Source organism: Pongo pygmaeus, chromosome 4 (genome assembly GCF_028885625.2).
Source record: "Pongo pygmaeus isolate AG05252 chromosome 4, NHGRI_mPonPyg2-v2.0_pri, whole genome shotgun sequence".
Lineage (NCBI taxonomy): Eukaryota > Metazoa > Chordata > Mammalia > Primates > Hominidae > Pongo > Pongo pygmaeus.
In genome coordinates, this window is record NC_072377.2 from 135,805,352 (window position 1) to 135,831,032 (window position 25,681).

General features: G+C 39.8%; 1 protein-coding gene across 8 annotated transcripts in view; it reads left to right on the forward strand.

The window, feature by feature from the left end:
• Window positions 1-25,681, forward strand: part of CDC42SE2 (CDC42 small effector 2) — a 184,453-nt gene that overhangs the window by 75,197 nt on the left and 83,575 nt on the right. The window lies entirely within an intron of this gene.

Below are 25,681 nucleotides of genomic sequence, written 5' to 3' on the forward strand. Positions count from 1 at the left end.
CTATCAGCGTGTAGGAAATATGTGGCCTTTTGTAATTGGCTTCTTTCACTTAGCATAATATGTTCAAGATTTATCCATGTTGTGGTATGTATCAGTACTTCATTCCTTTTAATGGCTGAATAATGTCCCATTGCATGGATATAACACATTTATCCTTCAAAAAGCTTTTTATCCAAAAGTATTCAGTGAAGCATTATTTATAATTTAAAAAAATTGAAAGTTACCTTAATTTTTAACAAAGAAGAGTCGTTAAATTAGGTACATCTGCATGTATCTTTTATTAGTAATTCATTATGAAGGATTTCAAGGGAAAACAATTGTCAGAGTGCTAAAGTAGGATACAAAATTGTATGTGTACAACTGTTCAGTGTACCTGGTTTTGGGGGATGGTTATTAATTTCTTTATTTTTAATTTACTTAGTCTCCTCTGTTGCCCAGGATGGAGTGCAGTAGTGTGATCATAGTTGGTGTAACCTCGAACTCCAGGGCTCAAGTAAGCCTCGCACCTCAGCCTCCTGAGTAGCTAGGACTACAGGCACATGTCATCATGCCCAGCTGATTTTTAAATTTTTTTTGGTAGAGATAGGGTCTTGCTCTGTTGCCCAGGTTGGTTGTGAACTCCTGGGCTCAAGCAATCCTGTGCTTTAGCCTCCTAAAGCACTGTGATTACAGATGTGAGCTACTGGGCCCAGCCCCCAATTTAAAAATGTTTCTATATTTTCCACACTTTTTACAATAATCATATATTTCTTTTATAATCAAAGTAAAAGAATAGTTTTTTTAAATGATAATAGAGGTTGCCTGTGGTGGTGTGCGCTTTAGTCCCAGCCACATGGGAGGCTGAGGTGAGAGGATTGCTTGAGCCGAAGGACTTGAGTCTAGCCTGGACAACATAATGAGACCCTATCTCTAAAAAAACAAAACCCAGACCAGGCACAGTGGCTCATGCCTGTAATCCTAGCACTTTGGGAGGACAAGGTGGGAGGATCGCTTGAGACCGGCTTGGACAACATAAAAAAAACCCTGTAAAAAATTGCCTGGTGAGGTGGTACACACCTTTGTCCCAGCAACTCAGGAAGCTGAGACAGGAAGATCTCTGGAGCCTGGAAGGTTGAGGCTGTAGTGAGCTCGGGTTGTGCTCCAGCCTAGGTGACAGAGTGAGACCCTGTTGCTCCCCCTGCCCCAAAATAAAACCCAAAACTGTAAAACCAACAGTAGCTGTATCTTTGTATGTTACTGATATAAATTTATTCAGCCAAGAAAAGCAGGATCATTCAGTGTAAGGAGTGTTAATATTCTATGTTGATTCATGATTAGCATATATTATAAATAAAATAATTTCTGACTATGGCTAAGAGAACTTTTAATTTTTCACATTGACCTAAACATTTCAATTTATAATAGCAGTGTAGAATAATTCTTGTGTATTTGACTTCTGAAATGAGGGAGAGGAAAAATACAGGCAATGCATATTTTAAACATAATGAACAGTTTTGTATCTTTCAGAGTTCCTTGCAAGACACAAACTCTATTCTAGGATTTTTAGGCAGAAAGATATTTTATGGTAGGCAATTTGGTACTTATAAAATCATTGCATGGTCTGGAAGAGCTGGAATCAGAGGATTATCACTATATTAATACATTCAAGAACATAAGCCCATAGCTGTGACTGAGAGGTCAGGAAACAAACTGGTAAGTAGTCATAGGAACACTGAATTTGGTACCATAGCTTCTTCTAGTTGCCTTTATATCTGGTGAGTAGAGTTAGGCTATCGCAATTGTTTCTAAACCTTCTTTGTGGCATTGCTCACCACTTAAATCAACAACAGAAAGATAGCTTCCATTATCACCTCTGCTTTACAAATCTCATAAGAGGCCTTCTAACTAGCAGAACCTTGTTTGCATTTCCAATACTAAGTGTAAAGGAAAGTCTGGGAAATGTAGCGTGTTTTTTTTTTTTTTTTTTTTTTTTGGTTGGGGGTACCGGGTCTCACTGTGTCACCCATGCTGGAGTGCAGTGACGTGATCTTGGCTCACTGCAGCCTCAACCTCCTAGGCTCAAGCAATCCTCCTGGGCCCAAGCAGTCCTCCCCGGCTCAAGAGGTTCTCCCGAGTAGCTGGGACTATAGGTGCTCATCACCACACCCAGCTAATTAAAAAAGTTGTTCTTTGTGGAGATGGGATCTCACTGTATTTAGCCCAGTCTGGTCTTGAACTCCTGGGCTCAAGTGATCCTCCTGCCTTGGCCTCTCAAAATGCTGGGATTATAGGCATGAGCGAATGCACCTGGCCAGTTTTTTTTTTTTTTTTTTTTTAAATCATTCCTGCCCCTGAGGTACAGGAAGGCATGTATAGGGAGTGGTGAGAGGGAATGAATGCCAAGTATTTCATGACTAGCCTTCAGAAGCCTCTGTTTACTAGGTAATAAGGCTTTATACTCAGCGTGCAGTTGACCCTTGAACAACATGGGTTTGAACCGTGCAAATTCCACTTAAATGTAGGCTTTCTTTAGCCTCTGCCACCCCGAGACAGCGAGACCAACCCCTCCTTTTCCTCCTTCTCTTCAGTCTACTCAACTTGGAGATGATGAGGATGAAGACTTTTATGATGATCTACTCCACTTAATGAATAGTAATTATATTTTCTCTTCCTTATGATTTTCTTAACATTTTCTTTTCTCTAGCTTACTTTATTGTAATAATGCAGTATATAATACATATACTAGATATATGTTAATGGACTGTTTCTGTTAATGTAAGGCTCCTGGTCAACAGTAGGCTATTAACTTTTGGGAGTCAAAAGTTACATGCAGATTTTTGATGGAGTGAGGGGCTGACAGGTTGCCGGGACCATAATCCCTGTGTAGTTCATGGGTCAACTGTATTTTATTTACTATTTTATTTTTTTAGATGGAGTTTTGCTCTGTCACCCAGGCTGGAGTGCAGTGGCGCAATCGTGGCTCACTGCAACCTCTGCCTCCTGGGTTCAAGTGATTCTCGTGCCTCAGTCTCCCAGGTAGCTGGGATTATAGGGGCCCACCACCATGCCCAGCTAATTTTTGTATTTTTAGTAGAGACTGGGTTTCACCATGTTGGCCAGGCTGGTCTCAAACTCCTGACCTCAGGTGATCCACCCGCCTTGGCCTCCCAAAGTGCTGGGATTGCAGGCGTGAGTCACCTCGCCCGCCCTTGGATCAGCTGTATTTTAAAGGTGGTAAGATTAACAATATTCAACTTAGATTTGATTTGTTCAGAAATTTTTCTTTTCTTTTAATCTGAACCATTGATGTTCTATTTTCATAATGTGTCAGTTGTAGTGTTTCATTGGAAATAAATGGATGTTTGTAGAATTTTTTTTCTTTTTCTTTTTTTTTTTTTTTGAGACAGGGTCTCACTCTGATGCCCAGGCGAGTGCAGTGGTGCGATCATGTCTCACTGCAGCCTCAACTTCCTGCGGTCAGGTGATTGATTCTCCCACCTCAGCCTCCCAAGTCAGTGGGACTATAGGTGTGTGCCACCTTGCCCAGCTTTTTTTTTTTTTTTTCTTTTTTTGCATTTTTTTGTAGAGATGGGGCTCCGCCATGTTGTCCAGGCTGGTCTCAAACTACTGGGTTCAAGTGATCCGCCCTCTTTGGCCTCCCAAAGTGTTGGAATTACAGGTGTGAAGAACCATATCCTGCCGAAATTTTCTTTGTAGTGTGTTTCTCTTTGGATTGAATAGGTAAAATATTGCCAATAGATGTAAAAGTCTCCATACTTTTTTCCCTAATAGTTGGGCTTTTATAGAATTGAATTAATATGTAATTTTTTTCTTTTATTATTTGATTATTTTACCTCCATTTATTATTTTGTCAAAAATGGGAGAAGTGGCTGGGCATGGTGGCTCACACTCATAATCCCAGCACTTTGAGAAACGGAGGCAGATGGATCGCATGAGCCCAGGAGTTTGAGACCAGCCTGGGCAAAATAGTGAGACTCTATCTCTATCAAAAAAGTAAATAAATAAATTAGCTTGGCATGGTGGTCCCAGCTACTTAGGAGGATTGCTTGAGCCCAGGAGGTTGAGGCTACAGTGAGTCATGATCATCCCACTGTACTCCAGCTTGGGTGACAGAGGGAGACCCTGCCTCAAAAAAAAAAAAAAAAAAAAGAAGTTGTGGTAATGTTTAAAAATAATATGTGAACTAATAAATGCAACTTTTCCTCTTATAATGTGGAATCAAGATGTTATGCTTTTTAGTTCCTCATAAAATTTTGAGAATGCTAGAAGATACTTGTGTAATTTTTTTCATCAGAAGATATTTCTACCTCCCATGTTTCATGAAATATCAGCCTATTGAGTAGTTTCAGAATGGTGAGTGTCTCATTAAAAAGCCATATGCTAAATAACTTCTAAATACTGTAATTTCGATTCTTTTTTTTTTTAAAGAGAGCCTCACTCTGTGGTCCAGGCTGAAGTGCAGTGGTGCAGTCATACCTCACTACAGCCCCAAACCCCTGGCTTCAGGTGATCCTTCTGCCTCAGTATCTGAGATAGCTGGGAATATAGGTTTGAGCCACTGGGCCTGGTAGATTCTTCACTAAGTATTTGAGAGCAAATTAGGGATTTTTAGCTTCTGGTACCATTTGTTGCTTGCAACAGAAAGTTAGGTTGACCTGGAAACTTAACTGCTTTAGAGATACCTACTGACTACTTTGGCAAGGACCTGGAAACTTAACTGCTTTAGAGATGCCTATTGACTACATTGGAGGAGCAAGGAATGAGGCTTTGGTACAGACATTTTCAGGCACTGAAATTGAAGGGTTGTTCTTGTTCCTCCTACCCCTACCACTTTTCAAGTTGATTTCTTTGATCAGTGTTATTTATTAATAGTATTCTGTGTCAGCAAGTTAAGGTAATTGTTAAATATTTTGGCTCCTGTATTCCATCCATTTTTTTTGGAAAAACTACTTAATATGTTTTAGAGCTGACATTAATATTTTTCATCATAAGTTTAAAAAGTTGCAGAAGATGTAGTTTCTGGTGTATTGTCTGTTGTATATGTTTTTACATAATGTATTGACCAAGATCTTGACCTTAAAGTGATTTTGGTTATTCACTTTAATGGGAAATACTGCTATAAAATCTAATTGCTGGTCCTCGTAGTCAAACCAGCCAAATGGAGTATGTTTTCTCGTCAGAAATGGTTTTATTTTTAATTCTAAGAAACACATCGGTACCTGCACTCAGTGACTTTCACTTTCTATTTCTAAGACAGATTGATAAAGCAAGGAGTCTTGTCAAGAGTTTGTAGCATAGGCCGGGCGCAGTGGCTCATGCCTGTAATCCCAGCACTTTGGGAGGCCGAGGCGGGTGAATCACGAGGTCGGGAGATCGAGACCATCCTGGCTAACATGGTGAAACCCCGTCTCTACTAAAAAATACAAAAAATTAGCTGGGCGTGGTGGCACGCGCCTGTAGTCCCAGCTACTCTGGAGGCTGAGGCAGGAGAATGGCATGAACCCAGGAGGCAGAGCTTGCAGTGAACTGAGATCGCGCCACTGCACTCCAGCCTGGGCGACAGAACGAGACTGTCTCAAAAAAAAAAAAAAAAAAAAAAAAAAAGAGTTTTTAGCATAAGGCATCATTTCTTTCAATATTTCTTGTTTTGCTCACATGAGACTTTTCCTCAGTCTCTCCCAATTGTCCTTTTGTTGCATTGGAAATTTCTTGAGGTAAGGAACATGTTAAAGCTGGAGATGAATAAGAGAAATGACTTCTTTTTTTTCCTTCTTAGAAACAGGGACTCGCTCTGTCACCTAAGCTGTAGTAGAGTGGCACAGTCATAACTCACTCACTACTGCAGCCTCAAACTCCTGGGCTCAAGTAGTCCTTTTGCCTCAGCCTTTTGAGTAGCTAGGATCACAGGTGCATGCCACCATTCTTGGCTAATTATTTTATTTTACTTTTGTAGAGACAGAGTCTCACTATGTTGCCCAGGCTGGTCTTCACCTCCTGGCCTAAAGCGATCCTCCTGCCTCCACCTCCCAAAGTGCTAGGATTATAGGTGTGAGCTACTATGTCTGGCCTTGACTTTCTTTTATAACATAGAAGAGCTATTGTGAAAGGAAAGATGGGAGAGACAAGGAATTGTGCTTGGATACGTCAGTTTTAGAAGAGCACAAAAGGCAGTTGGCGATCTGAAAATTGATTTCCTTAAAATTGTCTAGACCTGTGTACCCCCTGAAAAGTATCAAACCTTATACTGGGTTGAGGACTCTTTGAGTTAAGGGAACAGCTTATCTTCTGCCTTAATTGGTATCATGTATTTCTCTTTTGAAGTAAATTATTTCACTTTTTAATTTTACCTTGAAAGTTTTGTTTTGAGAAGCTGTATAACTGGCTTCTTCTTTTTTCTTTCTTTTTTTTTTTTTTTTCGAGACAGGGTATGGCTCTGTCGCCCAGGCTGGAGTGCAGTGGCGTGACCTTGGGTCAATGGCAGCCTCCACCTCCCAGGGCTCAAACGATCCTCCCATCTCAGACTCCTGAGTAGTGGAGACTACAGGCTGGCACCAAGCTGGCTGGTTAATTTTTGTATTTTTAGTAGAGACGGGATTTGGCCATGTTGCCCAGGCTGATCTCAAACTCCTGGGCTCAAGTGATCCGCCCACCTCGTCCTCCCAGAGTGCTGGGATTATAGGCGCATGAGCCACCGTGCCTGGCCATAACTGATTTTTATGATGAAACCAGCATAGTTTTTATAGTACTTTACAGGCCAGCGAACATAGTAATTAGAACCTCATGGAAGTGATTGCCAAAATATAAAAATTAGAAAAAAAGAAAAGTGTGTCTTTGTCTTTTACTCCATACCAAGGTAAATTCTTGATTTTTCCCAGAGTTCAATATAAAAAAGGAAAACCTTAAAAATACTAGGAGAAAACATTGGTCAATATAAAAACTCTTGGGTACGGGGAGGGCTTTCACAAGAAGCCTTATAGAGAAATATTTATAAGTGTGCCTGATTTATAAGTAAGATTGTTCTATGGTCTGTAGTTGTTGTTTTTTAATTATTTCTTAATGGTATTTGGTTAGCCATGTCAAATTGTCTTATCTTAATCGCTCATAAAATGTTTATATAATGAAGGTGAATTATTATGGTCCATGAATTTATGTACATGATTTTTTTTAAAAAAAGGATTTATTCAGAATGGTCGTTCCCTACCCTGGCAGTACATTAAAATAGTCTGGAGGTACCCTTAACAAAACACAGGTTCCTGGGAACCACTCCTAGGAAATGATTAATTTGTCTGATGTGGGGCTTTGGCATTAATATTGCTTTAGAAGCTCACCAGTTTATTTTACTATCCACCCGGAATCGAAAACTACGTTTTTGAAGGATTTGTTTTCACTTTGATCCTTATTTTGTTTTGTTTGTTACTCTTTTCTTTCTCCTTCCCTTGAACTCAGTTTGGTACATTAAAAGACTAAATATAATATTACAGAGTCCAGCATGCTCCTTTTTCTCATTAAAGAAGTAAATCTCCAAATTATTGTTTTATAGCCATAACTTTTTTAAAAATATGAATTCTTCTTTAGAAATAGTTTTCAAAATACGTATAAGATCAAGACTGCCATTTATATCTAAGTAATCTTGCAAGTTTTATATTACCTTTTCCCTCTGCTCTTTAAATACAAATAACCCTTCAAAAATACTGATGTAACAAACACCACCCAGGACTCATCAGCCTTTGTGATGATTTCTTTGGTAAGTTAAGGGGTTATTTGGCACTTGGTAATAGACAAGGTTGTACATATGTAGAAGTGGGGAGAAATTAGTTAGGAAACCAGTCTGTTATGTTCTCTTGGAATTAACTCTTGATTATTAAGCATCTTAAAAATGAATATCTTTGGCCGGGTGTGGTGGCTCACGCCTGTAATCCCAGCACATTGGGAGGTAGAGGTGGATGGATCACGAGGTCAAGAGATTGAGACCATCCTGGCTTACATGGTGAAACCCCATCTGTATTAAAAATAAAAAATTAACTGGGCAGGGTGGCGCATGCCTGTTGTCTCAACTACTCGGGAGGCTGAGGCAGGAGAATCGCTTGAACCTGGGAGGCGGAGGTTGCAGTGAGCCGAGATTGTACCACTGCACTCCAGCCTGGTGACAGAGTAAGACTCCGTCTCAAAAAAAAAAAAAAATAAATAAATAAATAATAATAACAGTATCTTCCCAGCTGGACACAGTGGCTCACACCTGTAATCCCAGCACTTTGGGAGGCTGAGGCGGGTGGATCACCTGAGGTCAGGAGTTCGAAACTAGCCTGGCCAACGTGGTGAAAACCCGTCTCTACTAAAAATACAAAAATTAGCCTGGTATGGTGGCGCATGCCTGTAACCCCAGCCACTTGGGAGGCTGAGGCAGGAGAATCGCTTCAACCCAGGAAGCGGAGGTTGCAGTGAGCCGAGACTACACTCCAGCCCGGGTGACAGAGTGAGACTCCATCTCAAACAAAACACAACAAAACAAAAAAAAACTTCGTAATTAAAAAAGTACACAGTTAGGGCTGGGTGTGGTGGCTTGTGCCTGTAATCCCAGCACTTTGGGAGGCTGAGGTTGGCAGATCTCAAGTGATAGTTCAAGACCAGTCTGAGAAATATGGCAAAACCCCATCTCTACCAAAAAAATAAAAATAATAATAAAATAAAAGTCAGCCTGGCATGGTGGCATACACCTGTAGTCCCAGCTCCTTGGGAGCCTGAGGTGGGAGGATCGCTTGAGCACGGGAGATTGAGGCTGCAGTGAGCTGAGATTGCACCCACTCAGCCTGGGTGACAGTGTGAGACCCTGTCTCAAAAAAAAAAAAACAACAAAAAAAAACTATTATACAGCAAAAGAACATAGTTGTTCATTTGAATGTTGAATGATTGAACATATAGAGATATTTTGATAATACTACTTGCACATTTGTCAGATTTTAATAATCCAAAAATGAATAATGCTCTGATCTGAATATTTGCATCTCTCTTCCCCACCCCCCAAATTCATATGTTGAAATTCTAACCCCCAATGTGATGGTAATAGGAGGTGAGGCCTTTGAGAGATGATTAGGCCCTCATGAATGGGATTAGTGCCCTTGTAAAAGAGACCCCAGAGAGTTAGCTCTACCCTTCTACCATGTGAAGATACAGTGAGAAGGTACCGTCTAAGAGAAAGTGGGCCCTCAGCCGGGCGCGGTAGCTCACGTCTGTAATCCCAGCACTTTGGGAGGCCAAGGCGGGCGGATCGCCTGAGGTCAGGAGTTCAGGACTAGCCTGCCCAACATGGTGAAACCCTGTTTCTACTAAAAATACAAAAATTAGCTGGACGTGGTGGCGGGTGCTTGTAATCCCAGCTACTGGGGAGGCTGAGGCAGGAGAATTGCTTGAACCCGGAAGGCGGAGGTTGCAGTGAGCAGAGATCATGCCACTGCACTCCAGCCTGGGTGACAAGAGCAAAACTTCGTCTCAAAAAAAAAAAAAAAAAAAAAAAAAGTGGGCCCTCACCAGACTCTGAATCCACCAGTGCCTTGATCTTGGACTTCCCAGCTTCCACAACTATGAGAAACAAATTTTCATTGTGTATAGGCTACCTAGTTTATGGTATTTTGTTGTAGCAGCCTGAACAGGCTAAGACAAGTAAGAACTTACTTTTCTTATGTTCTTTATTTTTCTGTAAAGTATTACCTTCTCCCCTTCCCAATGAACAGTTTGTCAACAGTCATTTTACTTTTAGGCCCTGGTGTGCCAGGTCCTGACTGAAATACAGACTGATCGCTCTGCCATAGAGTGATGCAACTTACTGTGTGTCTTAACTCCTTATGAAGGCAACTGGAACAAATTCGATATGTATTGGCTGCCTTAAGATAAGCTAGTTGGCATTTCAGGATCCCCTGTATTTACTGGAAGTAATGTCACACTGAGCCACTCTTCTGGTGAAAATGTACAGCTGGTAGAAGAAATTGTGTGTTAATGATATTGTCAGTGCAGGAGGGCCACTACATACAAGGATGCAGAGTCAAGTATACACTGTTTGAAAAGTACACACAATATTGAGAAAGACCAGAAAACATTATCTTTAAGCGGATAGGCTGAATTAAATTGGGAATTCCTGGCTTCACAGAGTATATCCAATCTGATATACTCTGTGTGATCCAAATCTGGATCACACAAAAATATAATAATCTTATTTGACATAATATAGAAAATTAATACAAGATAAAGAGGACAAATTACTCATCAGTTTGGGAACTGTGACTTACTTTGCCTTGAAGGAAAGGTATGTTGTCCCTTTTCTGGGATCAAATAAAAACATTCAGTTATTGAATAAATACTGCACACTAGCTATTTGCTAGACACTCAGGTACTAGGGATTTAGCTTTGAATGAAAGAAACAAAAGTCCTTGTGTTTATGGAGCCCTGCATTCTAGTTGATGTAGACAAGCAACAAATGAGTGAAATATATAGAATGCCAGATAACTTAAAAAAGTGCTATGAGGAAAAATAAAGCATGGGAGGGAGATGGTGACTACTAGGGTAGGGAACAGGAGATTGCAGTTATAAATAGGATGGCAATGAAAGAGTTCAGTGAAAGGATAATAAAAAGCCAGTACATGGCTGGGCGTGGTGGCTCACGCCTGTAATTCCAGCCTTTTGGGAGGCCGAGGCGGGCGGATCACTTGAGGTCAGGAGTTCGAGACCAGCCTGGCCAACATGGCAGAACTCCGTCTCTACTAAAAATAGAAAAATTAGGCTGGGCGCGGTGGTTCACGCCTGTAGTCCCAGCACTTTAGGAGGCCGAGGTGGGCAGGTCATGAGGTCATGAGGTCAGGAGATCAAGACCGTCCTGGCTAACATGGCGAAACCCTGTCTATACTAGAAATACAAAAAATGAGTCAGGCGTGGTGGCATGCACCTGTAGTCCCAGCTACTCGGGAGGCTGAAGCAGGAGAATCGCTTGAACCTGGGAGGCGGAGGTTGCAGTGAGCCGAGATCACGCCACTGCACTCCATTCTGGGTGGCAGAGTGAGACTAAGTCTCAAAAATAAAAAAAAAAAAGGCATGGAGGTGGGCACCTGTAATCCTGGCTACTTGGGAGACTGAGGCATGAGAATCGCTTGAACCCAGGAGGTGGAGGTTGCAGTAAGCTGAGTTCATGCCCATTGCACTCCAGCCTGGGTGACAGATTGAGACTTTGAAGAAAAACAAAACAAAACAAAACAAAAAACAACAACAACAACGAAAAAAACAAAGATAGCTACTACAGCATCATCGTGATAAAGATAAGTATTGGCAGTGACCTGAATGTCTATCTGTAGAGGATTGGTTAAATATATTATGGTGCATCCATATAATGGAATATTGTACTGCAAATGAAAAACAAGTTCTACATATACAGAATGGTCTCCAAGACACATGTGAAGTGGTTAACAAAAGGTTCAGAATATGTAGCGTATGTTACCATTTAAATGTGTCACATGCATAATATATATAGTATATGCATGGAATCTTACTGGAAAAACATAGAATAAACTAGTAATAATGTTTGTCTCTGGAGCGGGGAACAGGATGATTTGTGGACAGAAGAGTGAGGGTGAAACACATTTTTTTTTTTTTTTTTGAGACAGAGTCTCGCTCTATCACCCAGGCTGGAGTGCAGTGGCACGATCTCGGCTCACTGCAAGGTCCACCTCCCGGGTTCACGCCATTCTCCTGCCTCAGCCTCCCGAGTAGCTGGGACTACAGGCGCCCGCCACCACGCCTGGCTAAGTTTTTGTATTTTGTTTAGTAGAGACGGGGTTTCACCGTGTTAGCCAGGGTGGTCTCGATCTCCTGACCTCATGATCCGCCTGCCTCAGCCTCCCAAAGTGCTGGGATTACAGGCATGAGCCACCGCACCCGGCCAACACATTTCTTTTTATCCAGTTTTACTATGGGTATGTACTGTCTGGTTAAAATACGTACAATATAAAGTACAAACATGACTGTCCTGTAACACATGGGAAAACAGACACACTTTTATTAAACTTGGTGGCCTAGATAACTGTCTAGCCTAGATACTGAATAAATGGGATATTTAATAGAAACATGGATTCCGTTTTGATGAGCTGGAGACCATGTTGACAGTGACCACACTGAAGCAAGGCCAAAATCCTGTTTTGATTGGGTAATGGATTATAGTGAACATGATTATAACACTTAGATTTGTGTGACTTTTTTTGCTCTCCTCATCAAATGGTGGCTGTATTCATTTCCTGGGTTTGCCACAACAAGGTATGACAAACTAGGTGGCTTAAGACAACAGAAATGTGTTGTCTCACAGTTCTGAAGGTTAGAAGTCCAAAATCAGGGTGTCAACAGGGCTGTGTTCCCCATGAAACCTGGAGGGGAAACCTTTCTTGCTTTACCTTAGCTTCAGATGGTTTGCTGGCAGTCATTGGCTTGCAGCTGCTTAACTCCAGTCTCTTGCCTTTGTCATCACATGGCCTTCTCCCTCTGTGTCTCTGTTTTCATACAGTTGGCTTCTTAAAAGGACAACAGTCATATTGGATTAGGGGCCCACTCTATCCCAGTATGATCTCATTTTAACTAGTAACATCTGCAACATAAGGTCACATTCAGAGGTACTAGGGGGGTTAGGATTTCAACAGATCCTTTTGGGAAAGGAGTGGGCAAATTCAACCCATAACAGAGGCTTTCCAGTTTGATTATGTTGCTTCTCTATAGTAGTCTTTCATATATGAAAATGTGTTTTGTAAAGTTGTATGGAAAGATAATGTTTTGCAAGTTCTTTTTCTTTTTTTTTTTTTTTTAAGATTATTATAAAAGATTTCCTTGTGGGGAGAAGAGACCACTCCACCCCTCTTAATAAATCCAACCTAAGATTGCAGCATATTTATTAAAACTAAAATTTTGATGAAAGTAGAATGTTTTCTCTAAGTTGTAAAATAAAAGTATGGAGATATAAATAGTAGTGAGTTAAAGATGACAGTAACTAATTTAGACTTTTTTGTGCTTTTTATAAAAGTCATAGGAAAAGGGTGACTTCAGATTAAATACTTTATATTCTTTTTTTTTGCATTTTTGTTCTTTCTCATGCAAAAATGGCTTCTTTCCAGATCACTTTGACCTGAAGATACAAAAAAATATGACAGCAGAGAGAATGAGGCCGTTATTTAGTTCCATTCTTCCCCATGGTTTTTCTTGTACCCATAGCCATTGTAATTACATAAGGCATTAAGAAACCTTTAACTCTTTCTCATCTTTCCCTCTTTCTCATGTATACATGAGAAAACAAATATTTGTTAGTGTACAAAGTCTTTTTAAAAGTTACTGCATCCTGGCTGGGCATGGTGGCTCACCCCTGTAATCCCAGCACTTTGGGAGGCCACGGTGGGTGGATCACGAGGTCAGGAGATCGAGACCATCCTGGCTAACACAGTGAAACCTTGTCTCTACTAAAAATACAAAAAAACTAGCTGGGCGTGGTGGCGGGCACCTGTAGTCCCAGCTACTTGGGAGGCTGAGGCAGGAGAATGGCGTGAACCCGGGAGGCGGAGCTTGCAGTGAGTCAAGATTGTGCCACTGCACTCTAGCCTGGGTGACAGAGCAAGACTCCATCTCAAAAATAAATAAATAAGTAAATAAATAAAAATAAAACAATTATAAAAATTATAAAAGTTACCACATCCTAAAAAAGCCTTTTTGATGTCATTTTACCCTTTGAGAAATAATAGATCGACAAATTGGCATCTTGCTTTCTTTTGGTTTTTCACACAGGATCAAATAAAAACTAGGAGAGTCTCCCTATTTCCAATCTTAATGACAGTTTTTCATTTTTTTCTTTAAAAAGTTTATTAATACACGAAAACGTAATGTATTTAGCTATTTTTATGAGTAGTTTCACTGAGTTATTTGTAAAATAGGCAGTTAAATCTAATTTTTTAGGAAGTTACGCTTCCTGTTAGAGTGAGTTAATGTGCTTTCATTCAGCTGCTGTCTAGTCATCTTTAAATTTTTTTTTTTTTTTTGAGTTTTACTCTTGTTGCCCAGGGTGGAGTGCAATGGCATGATCTCGGCTCAGTGCAACCTCTGCCTCCCGGGTTCAAGCGATTCTCTTGCCTCAGCCTCCTGAGTAGTTGGGATTACGGGCATGTACCACCATGCCTGGCTAATTTTTTTTTTCTAAGTAGAGATGGGGTTTCTCCATGTTGGTGAGGCTGGTCTTGAACTCCTGAACTCAGGCGATCCGATCTCAGGTGATCCACCCGCCTTGGCCTCCCAAAGTGCTCAGATTACAGGTGTGAGCCACCGCGCCTGGCATCTTTAAAATATTTTATGAATTTAGGTGTCATAGAATCTTAGAATTGATTTGAACTGTGGATATTATTTAGTATGACGTCGCAAATATAGGAATTCTTTTAGTGTCCCTGATACTTAAAAACCTCTAATGACCATGAATTCACCACTTTCTAGGCATCCCAGTATCTTTTTGGGGGCAGTTAGACTTGTAGATAGTTTTCTTTTTTTAAACCAAAAATTGCCTTCCTGAAACTTCTGCATAGTGGCTTGTTACCACCATCTTTGCTACCCCATAACAAGTTGACTTCCTCTTTCCCATGCTATGCTAAGACCTACAAATCTTTGAAGGCTGTCATATCTTCCCCTTGTGCTTTTTGCTAAGCTAAATCTGACACCCAGAATTGAATGCCATTTTCCCACATTTCTGAATCTGAAATTCTGGGACTAAGTTTCTCCCATTATTTGGAGGTGCAGCCAGGATTAATAACCTCTGTAATATAAATGCCCTGAAAGGAAGGTACAAGGTATATTGGAAGAGGGCCTGAATAGACTTGGGGGATTGGGGAATGATTCCTGAAGGAAATGATAGCCATATCAAGTTCTGAAGAGTATGCCAGACAGAAAGAAGTGAACAGTAAGTGTGATGTCCTGTAGGCAACAAAGAAATTGAGAATGGTTGGATGGCACAGTCATGGGGTGTCAAATGGAAGAGGCAGTAAATGAGGTTGAAGAGAAATGTGGGGACCAAATGGTAAAGGCCCTGAGAAGTCATACGAGGAAACTTTCCTGAGGATAATAGTCTAATTAAAGGGGGTTTTACGTCAGGAATAACATGAACAGACATTCATTTTAGAAGTATCATTCTAGCCAAAATGGGGAACAAATTGGAGGGACTAAGAGTGGTTACTAGGGGTCAGTTAGCAGCTATTATGGTATTTGTTTAGAGATGATGGTGGTGCCTAGAAGTCTACTGGTGACTTAGTGTTGGGGAGAAACAGATTGGAGAAATAGAACATGGTCGTTTGGCTGTGGGGGATGAGATGGAAAGGCAAAAGTTAAGGATAACATGCTTGTTTCTTGCTTCGTAAACTGGGTAGGTGAGAGGGAATTTAATGAAAATAAATTGAATAGGAATGGGGTGGGGTAGTGGTAAGGAAGAAGCAGAGTTCAGTTAAGAAGCAGGGTTCAGTAAAGTTTGAAGCAGAGGTAGCACATCCTGTGGAGCTGTACTACATGCAGCTGGGTGTGAGGCTAAATTAAAAGACACCTAGGCTGGAGAGCTTTGGGCTGGAGACAGCTGTGGGCTAGAAATGTAGATTTGGTGATCAGCATTGATACTAATTGAACTCAGGGGAGTGATTGAGATAACCTAGGGGAGCATTTGTAGAGTGAAAGATGAGAGCATAGGACAAAACCCTTAAGAACTGTTAATGTCATGTTAGTTTTTGAGCCTTTGGTGTTTTGACTGGATTATCTGAGAACCAGCCAAAAGGAGGGAATCAGGGCTGTTCTGATAGAGGTATTTAGTAGAAACCCACCTAAATTATTTGATGCAAAGAGTAAAGTTCTCAAATGGTCTATCCTATGCAGCCTGTCACAGTATCTGACATTTATGCTGTTAGTTTCTCTACTTTGGCTTAAGGTATTGTCTCTCTCGGAGTTCCCTGTTAAAGTGTTGTTATCCTTAGAGAACTAAAATATTAATCCCATTGTTGGTGATTGTGGTAGTGTTTTTAGGGTCACTAGCTTTTATTCTGGAATTCAGTGAAAGGATGGATGGGAATTTGAGAAAGATAAGATTTGAAAAACATGACATTACTGAGGAGTTTAGGACCACAGAAGAACCTGGACTTGCAGCATTGAGGTTGCCAAGCACCTGGATAAGGGGAGTGAGAACAAGTGAGAGCAAGAGAGAGGTTGGAAAAGGGGGATAGTGAGTTGGATAAGAAAGAGAAAATGTCACTAAAAAGGGAATAAGAGAACAAAGAACTAAATAAAGGAAAAATCTTGACGGTATTGTAGTTGTAAATTAGGGTGACCATATAATTTATCATCTAAACTGGAACATATCAAGATAGAGAATGGCCATTAATAATTATGTTGTAGGCCGGGCACCGTGGCTCACGCCTGTAATCTGAGCACTTTGGGAGGCCGAGGCGGGCGGATCATGAGGTCAGGAGATTGAGACCATCCTGGCTAACATGGTGAAACCTGTCTCTACTAAAAATACAAAAAATTAGCCAGGTGTGGTGGCGGGCATCTGTAGTCCCAGCTACTTGGGAGGCTGAGGCAGGAGAATGGCGTGAACCTGGGAGGTGGAGCTTGCAGTGAGCCGAGATCATGCCACTGCACTCCAGCCTGGACGACAGAGCTAGACTTCATTTCAAAAAAAAAAAAAAAAATTATGTTTAAAAATTGGCATAAATTGTGACTATCACAAGCAAAGAAGGATGAATGGTCATTCTAGTTATAATGTATGTATTGCATAATAAAATAGTTTCCGTTTTTTAGCTATCATATGTCAAGCATTGTAATAAGTAAACACTTTATACATCTTACTACATTCTTACAATAATTCTCTGAGGTGGCATTGTCTTCGTTTTATAGTTAGTGAAACCAAATCTCAGGGAGGTAACTTCCCAACAATTCTCTGTGGCAGTCAGAATTGGAAACTATATTTATTTGACCATACACAAAGTACACATAAACTCTTAAATACTGTATTGTACACCACCGTTGCTGTGGGTGTGTATATGTGTTTTAAAATGTCCTCTGAGACTGGCAAGGGTAGGGGGAAGAAGGAGAGGAGAGATGGGGTTAAAGGATACAAAATTACAACTAGATAGGAGGAATACGTTCTAGTGTTCTGTGGCCCGGGAGGATGACTATAGTTAATAACATATAGCTTCAAATAGCTAAAAGGAGAATTATTGAATGTTCCCAACACAAAGAAATGATAAATGTTTGAAATGGTGGATATGCCAATTACCCTGACCACTATACATTTTATTTACTGAAACATCACTATGTACCCCATAAATATATACAATTATATTTCCATTAAAAAATTTTAAAAGGGCTGGGTGCGGTGGCTTACGTCTGTAATCCCAGCACTTTGGGAGGCCGAGGTGGGCAGATCACGAGGTCAGGAGTTCGAGACCAGCCTGATCAACATGGTGAAACCCTGTCTCTACTAAAAATACAAAAATTAGCCGGGCGTGGTGGCGCACACCTGTAATTCCAGCTACTCAGGAGGGTGAGGCAAGAGAATCACTTGAACCTGGGAGGTGGAGGTTGCAGTGAGCCAAGATCACGCCACTGCACTCCAGTTTGAGAGACAGAGCAAGACTCCGTCTCAAAAAAAAAAAAAAATTAAAAAAGTTAAAAGTCCTCTGACTAAAAAACAACTCTGACTTGCTAATTGCTAGCATAATATATCATCATAATATTAAGCCCCCTTCCCTTTCTGATACCCCTATTTTTTGAGGCATGGAGAGAGGGGAATAACCTGTCTGAAATCAACACACTTAGTAAATGGCAGAGCCAGATTTCAAACCCTGAAGACAGTTTGATAGCAGCACCTCCTTTTTCTTTTTTTCTTTATCTTACTTTATTTTATTTTGTTTTTGAGACAGGGTCTTACTCTCTTGCCCAGACTGCAATGCAGTGGCAAGATCTTGGCTCACTGCAACCTCTGCCTCCCCGGCTCAAGCGATTCTCCTGCCTCAGCCTCCGAGTAGCTGGGATTACAGGCACGCGCCACTACTGCCTGGCTAATTTTTTTTTTTTTTTTTTTTTTTTTTGAAACGGAGTTTCGCTTTTTTTGCCCAGGCTGGAGTGCAATGGTGCGATGTCGGCTCACTGCAACCTCCGCCTCCTGGGTTCAAGAGATTTTCCTGCCTCAGCCTCCCCAGTAGCTGGGATTACAGGCGTGCACCACCATGCCTGGCTAATTTTGTATTTTTAGTAGAAATGGGGTTTCTCCATGTTGGTGAGGCTGGTCATGAACTCCCGACCTCGGGTGATCCGCCCGCCTCGGCCTCCCAAAGTGCCAGGATTACAGGTGTGAGCCACTGTGCCCAGCCTAATTTTTGTGTTTTTAGTAGAGACGGGGGTTTCACCATGTTGGCCAGGCTGGTCTTGAACTCCTGACCTCAAGTGATCCACCCACCTCAGCCTCCCAAAGTTCTGGGATTACAGGCCTGAGCCACCGTGTCCTACCAGCACCTCTTTTCTTAACTGCTATTCTATACTGCCTCCTTTAGCCATATTCTTTGTCTGGACATGTTTTCATTTCTCTTAGGAGTGGGTTTGTTGGGGAGCATGGTAAATGTATATATACCTTTATAAGAAAGTTGCGAAATTGTTTACAAAGTGGTTGTATCATTATGACTTACCAGGAGTAGTCCATTTTTGTTGCCTCATGACTCTTTTTTTTTTTTTTTTTTTAAGACAAGAAGATTCTGAAACTCCAGCAATTAGAAATAGCTTCTTTCCCCTTTAACATTTTTGCCTCATTTACAGCTACCCTCACCTGTACCCACTTCTGTAACTCAACTACATCTTACACTTTTAGGATCTTGGAATGTTAACAGCACCAGCAAATAATAGCAAGAATCAAACAAAAATGTCTTGAGTCTTAGTGTTGCCACTGGCTACATTATTGCCCAGATGACTTTTCACTTAAACTGTTTAAGTGAATGATTATATGCATTCTTTACAGTGTATTCACAGAGGAAATAAATGACAGTGATTTATTGCAGTGCTAATAGACATTGTACTAATTAAGTGATTTTAAGTCAAGTTTCTTTACCTTTCTGGGCCCGTAAAGTGAGGAAATCGAACTAGATTTCTTACAGGTCTATATTTGTCCCTGACAGATCCGTATTTCTTTGAGAAGAAGAAAGGAATTGGTATTTGACATTAAATGATCATGCATAAAAATGGGACATATATTTAAGTACTTATTTTTCATTCAATGTCAGAGTGATTTAATAGGGTCAAGACCTGATAATTTAAGCTACTGTTTCTTGAGGAAAAGTGGAAAGTACTCAAAATGTTACTGGAAGACTTATAACTTTGGCTTCTTGTAGTTTATCAGCTGAAATTTAAGACTTTTGAATTGTAGTGGATTGGGCACTTAAAAATCGATTTTATTTTTAACTTATAAGAAGATCTGAGGTTTGGAAGGAATCTTAAATAAAGTTTGTCTAAATCATCTATCAGTAGGACTTTTGAATCATGATCCTAACATCCTGACCTCTGATAAAAGATACCCTAAGGCAGGACATTCCACTTTTAGGCAGCAGTGACAACAGAAAGATGTATTAATAGGTAGGACATACAGCCTGTACTCATTCATTGGAGTTGTGCCATTTGGGATGATGCAAAACTAGCATAATTTTTCTTTGTGACTGCCCTAAAAGTATTTAGACATAGCATGGATAACTTAATTTCTTTAAAAATGCAGTCTTGTCTTCATAGCGATATGATGGAACTGAGACTGATTATCTTGGAGACTAGAAATCTCTGCATAGAGATGGAGTGTACACTTTGGCTTCTGTCTAAAATAATTTTCTTTTTTTTTGGGACAGTCTTGCTCTGTTGCCCAGGCTGGAATGCAGTGGCATGATCACAGCTCACTGCAACCTTGACCTTCCCGGCCCAGGCAATCCTTGCACCTCAGCCTCCCAAGTAGCTGTGACCACAGGCATGCACCACCATGCCAGGCTAATTTATTGTTATTTTTAATTTTTGTATTTTTTTGTAGAGATGGGGTCTCTCTACATTGCCCATGCTTGTCTTGAATTCCTAGGCCCAAACAATCCTCCTGCCTTGGCCTCCCAAAGTGCTGGCATTACGGGCATGAGACACTGCACCTGGCCTAAAATAAAACTTAATGGTTAAATTCAGCTAAGGAAATAATTCATTTTTCTCCGTCTCTTCAGTATAAATAACAGGCAGATGGGGATAGAGGTGGCATTTAATATGATACAAAAAGCACCAAGGCATACCAGTACTTAGCAGTTAGATTGGATCTGTTTTCATGACTTTTTCATGAATTCTAAGCAGAATATGAAGTCCATTTTAGTATTGGTATCCACATGACACTCATTGAATGATTATGTTAAAATGTCTTTTTGGTCAACAATGAAATGACAGTATTTTAAATATAATTTCTACCAAATTTAATGGAGGACTGAGGTACTCTGGACTATAATTGAATTAACAATGTTGAAATCCACCACATTTCCTTTTTCCCATGCCAAATTATATTATACTAGGTTAGTTAGAGTACTGTTTTTGGCATATGCTTTCTTTGTGATTAGTAATTGTGTTTCTGATCCTTAGCATTGAGATATTATATTTTGGAAGAGCTATTTTCTGAAGAGAAAGATTGTGGCCATAATTTTCAAATTTAATGCATTAAAAGGATCTTGCTTTTCATTTTAACCAGGCTTGCTACCAGTTATTAATATTTAAACATAAAATTAAATGCGTATATTTCAAGTGTTCAGCTTGATAAATTTTGGCATATGTATATTCCTGTGAAATCATAACCACACTGAACATACTGAAAATATACCCCAAAAGTTTCTTCTCAGCCCTTTGTAGGCCCTCCTTTTGCCCACCCACCCACATTCCTAGGAGATTAGCTGATCTGCTTTTCTACCACTAGAGATTAGTTTCTATTTTCTAGAATTTTGTATAAATTATACAGTATATACTCCTTATGTGGCTTCTTTGACTCAGCATAATTATTTTGAGAGTCATCCATGTTGATGGGTGTATAAAATCATTCTTTTTTATTGAGAGTAGTGTATACCACAGGTTTATCCATTCACCAGTTGATGAATTGTTTCCAGTTTTTGTCTCTATGTTAAAAGAAAAACTTCAGACAATGTAAATGTAGCAGAATTTATTTGAGCAAAGAATGGTACATGAATTGGGCAGCAGTCAGAACCAGAAAAGGTTCAGAGAGCTCTGCTGTGCAACCTGGGCAGTAAGTATAGACAGAAAAGAGAAGCAAGTACGTATATAGATTGATTAGTTAACAGTTCCTCCTTTGCCTTATTTGAACATGGTCTGATCAGTTGGCAGCCTGTGATTGGCTGAAGCTTGGCTGCTTGTGATTTGCTGAGATTCATCTGTTTATTGTCTTCTTTTGAGAAATGTCTGTTGGGTCCTTTGCCCGTTTTTTGATTAGGTTGTTTTCTTGCTATTCAGTTTGAGTTCCTTAAATATTTTGGATATTAGCCCTTTATCAGATATATGGTTTTTAAATATTTTCTCTCAATCTGTGGATTGTCTCTTCAATCTATTGTTTCCTTTGCTGTGCAGGAGCTTTTTAGTTGATGCAGTCCTGTTTTATTTTTGCCTTTGTTGCCTGTATATTTGGGGTTATATCTAAAAAAACTAAAAATTGCTCAGACCAATGTCATGTAACTATTTTCCTATGTTTTCTTCTAGTAGTTTGACAGTTTCAGGTCTTACATTTAAGTTTTTAATCCATTCTGAGTTGATTTTTGTATATGGTGTGAGATAATGGTCCAATTTTATTCTTTTCCTTGTGGATATCCAGTTTTCCCAGCACCATTTATAGTAGTCTCACCTTATCTGTGGTTTTGCATTCTTCAGTTTGAGTTAACCTTGGTCAACCATGATCTGAAAATAGTGTATGGAAAATTCCAGAAAATAAACAATTCTTACGTTTTAAATTATGTGCCATCCTGAGTAGTGTGATGAAATCTTGTGCTGTCCTGTCTTGTCCTGCCTGGGAAATGAATCATCCCTTGTCCAGCATATCCATGCTGTATATGCTACCTGCTCATTAGTCACTTAGTAGCTGTCTAGTTTATCAGATTGAATAAACATAGTATATCTAGGGTTCCTATCCGCAGGGGGTCTTGGAACGTATCCCTCACAGATAAGGGGAGATTGCTGTATTGAAGAGACTGTCCTTTCTCTGTTGTGTGTTCTTGGTAACTTTGTTGAAAGCCAGTTGACCATAATTTGTAGGTTTATTTCTGGGCTTTCTATCCTGTTCTGTTGGCCAGTGTTTCTGTTTTTATGCCAGTACATTCTGTATTGATTACTATAGTTTGTAGTAGATTTTGAAGCTAGGTAGTGTGATGCCTCCACCTTTGTTTTGCTCAAGATTGCTTTGTCTGTTTGACATCTTTTGTGGTTTTATATGAATTTTAGGATTATTTTTTCTGTTTCTGTGAAAAACAGCATTGGAATTTTGATAGAGATTGCATTGAATCTGTAAATTGCTTTGGGTATTGTAGACATTTTAACAATATTAATGATTCCAATCCCTGAACATGGGATACCATTACATTTATTTGTATTGTCTACAGTTTCTTTCATCAGTGTTTTATAGTTTTCAGCATACAGATCTTTCACCTTCTTGGTTAAATTTACTCCTAAATATATATACTTTTTGGAGGCTATTGTGAATAGAATTGATTTCTTAATTTTTTTTCCAGATTATTAGTTGTTAGTGTAAAGAAATGCTACTGATTTTTGTCTGTTGGTTTTGTACCCTGCAACTTTACTTCGTTTATCAGTTCTAACAGTTTTTTGGTGGAAGCTTTAGGATTTTCTACATATAAGATCATGTCGTCAGCAAACAGATACAATTTCTCTTCCTCCTTTTCTTTTTCTCTTTTTTTTTTTTTAAGACAGAGTCTTGCTGTGTCACCCAGGCTGTAGTGCAGTGGCGTGGTCTTGGCTCACTGAAAGCTCTGCCTCCCAGGTTCACACCATTCTCCTGCCTCAGCCTCCTGAGTAGCTGGGACTACAGGTGCCCGCCACCACGCCCGGCTGATTTTTTGTATTTTTAGTGGAGGCGGGGTTTCACCATGTTAGCCAGGATGGTCTTGATCTCCTGATCTCGTGATCTGCCTGCCTCGGCCTCCCAAAGTGCTGGGATTACAGGCATGAGCCACCGCACCTGGCCCCTCTCTTCTTCCTTTTCTATTTGGATGCCTTTTATTTCTGAGGCTTATCTTTCATTCTGTTAACAGTGTCTTGCAAATTGCAGAAATTAGTATTTGAATGAAATTATGACTTTTTTTTAAGTGGATTATGCTTTTGTGTTTTAGTTTACTAATCTTTGCCTAGGATAAGGCCACAAAGATTTTATGGAAGTTTTATGGTTTTTACCTTTGGGTCTGTGATTGATTTTGAGTTAATTTTGGCATGCGGTATGAATATTCAGTTGTTCCAGCTTCATTTGTTGAGAAAGCTATCCTTTCTCTGCTGGATTGCCTTTATACCCTTATGGAAAATAAGTTGACCACATGTGTGTAGTTGTATTTCTGGACTCTCAGTTTTGTTTTATTGACCTGTTAAGTCTCTCCGCATGCTAGTGCAATGTTTTTGTAGCTTTATAATAAACCTTGAATTCTGGTTGTATAAGGCTTCCAAAATTTTTGCCCTTTTTAAAAGCTGTTTTGATTGATCTAGCTCTTTGGCATTTCCATATGATTTTATTTAATTAATTTATTTTATTTATTTTGAGGCAGAGTCACTCTGTCACCCTGGCTGTAGTGCAGTGGCATGATCTTGGCTCACTGCAACCTCTGTTTCCTGGCTTCAAGTGATCCTCCTGCCTCAGCCTTCCGAGTAGCTGGGATTACGGGTGTGCACCACCACGCCCGACTAAACTGTAGGATTTTAGAATAAACATGCCAGTTTCTTCTACAAAAAGATCAGCTGGGATTTTTATTAGAATTGTGTTGACTATATTGATCAAATTGGGGAGAATTGACATGTTAACATCATTGACTTCATTGATCTATGAACATAATATTACTCTCTATTTGTTTTTGCACATAATTTGATAATTTCTTCATAATTCATATTTTATACTACAAATGAAATTATTTTTTAAATGATTGTCCTTTTTTTTTTTTGGAGACAGGATCTGGCTCTGTTGCCGAGGTTGGAGTTCAGTGGCACAATCATAGCTCACTGTAACCTCGAACTCTTGGGCTCAAGTAATCCTCCCACCACAGCCTCCTGAGTAGCTAGGACTACAGGCATGCTCCACCATGCCTGGTTAACTTAAAACATTTTTTTGTTGTTGTTGAGACAGGGTCTCCCTATGTTTCCCAGGCTGGTCTTAAAATCCTGGCCTCAAGCAATCATTCCACCCTGGCTTCCCAAAGTGCTGGGATTATACATATGAGCCACCATGCCTGGCTTCTGATTATTCTTTGTACAAGTGTTCTATAGAAATAGAATTGATTTTTGAGTATTAATCTTGATTTTTGAGTATCGATCCTGCAACCTTCCTAAACTTATTTATTCTATTAATAGTAGTCTTTTGGTTTTCCTAATTTTGTTATCAGAGTTAGCATAGACTCTTAGTTCACTGTCAGTTTAGAGTTGAAGAAATGTGTAAGCTTATAAAATGTAATATCACTGTCTTGCAAGGAGTGAGATGCAGCAACCCCAATGGTTTTCATTTTTCCTTTAATGAAGTACCAGTATTCTTCATAATATGGAACCTTGACACTTCAAGCTACCATTATTTAAGGCGTTAAATTTATAGGCAATTTCACCAAAGTAATTGATTATGAAGGATGAATTGCTGTTTGTTTTTATGACTGGAATTCTAAGAATCTGTTCAAGTTATGTGTTTTGGAGGGAGAGCCAATTGCCTTGGTGATGGCTTTGGGAGACAAGGAAGAGTATGTGGGACTTTATGTTTGTGGCTTGAGTGGAAGTTATATGGATTATGGTGTGATTTATTGAGATGACGAAGACTGAGGAAGCAGTGGATTTAGTATTGTCAATTCAGGTTGGACATGGTAGATTTTAGGCGTGTTTTGTCTACTGTGTTAAGGCTTATAGGTTTATTTGGACGCTTTTAAATAAACTATATCTTAGGTTAAAAACAAACCTGAGGTCACACAGCTAGTCATTTGCAGAATTTGAACTTCGGCTTCTGACTCTTAAGTCCATGTTTGTTATCCGCTTATGCTATATTATATCCTCAAGGCAGAAAAACATGCTTGGCTATGACAATAATAAAATGTTCCCTGGGAGCTATTAGAAATACGTAGCAGAGTTCGCAAGCTCAGATGCTTGCAGGGTACAGACAAGTAACTGTGAGCCAGGTTGTAACATAAAGGAGAGTGGCGACTTCTGTGGAGAACTGCAAAGCCCCATCCACAGGGTTAGTTAGCTGCTAATCAGCTCCAGAAGATTGTTTCCATATGGGAATGTGGGGCCAGTATTGCCAGATATTCTGATTTTTCAAGAGAGGTCCGAAATCTGGATTTTCATGTAAAGTCCTGATTTATAAATGTAGGCAGTTATCCTTTAACCATGCAGAACAACCTAGTGT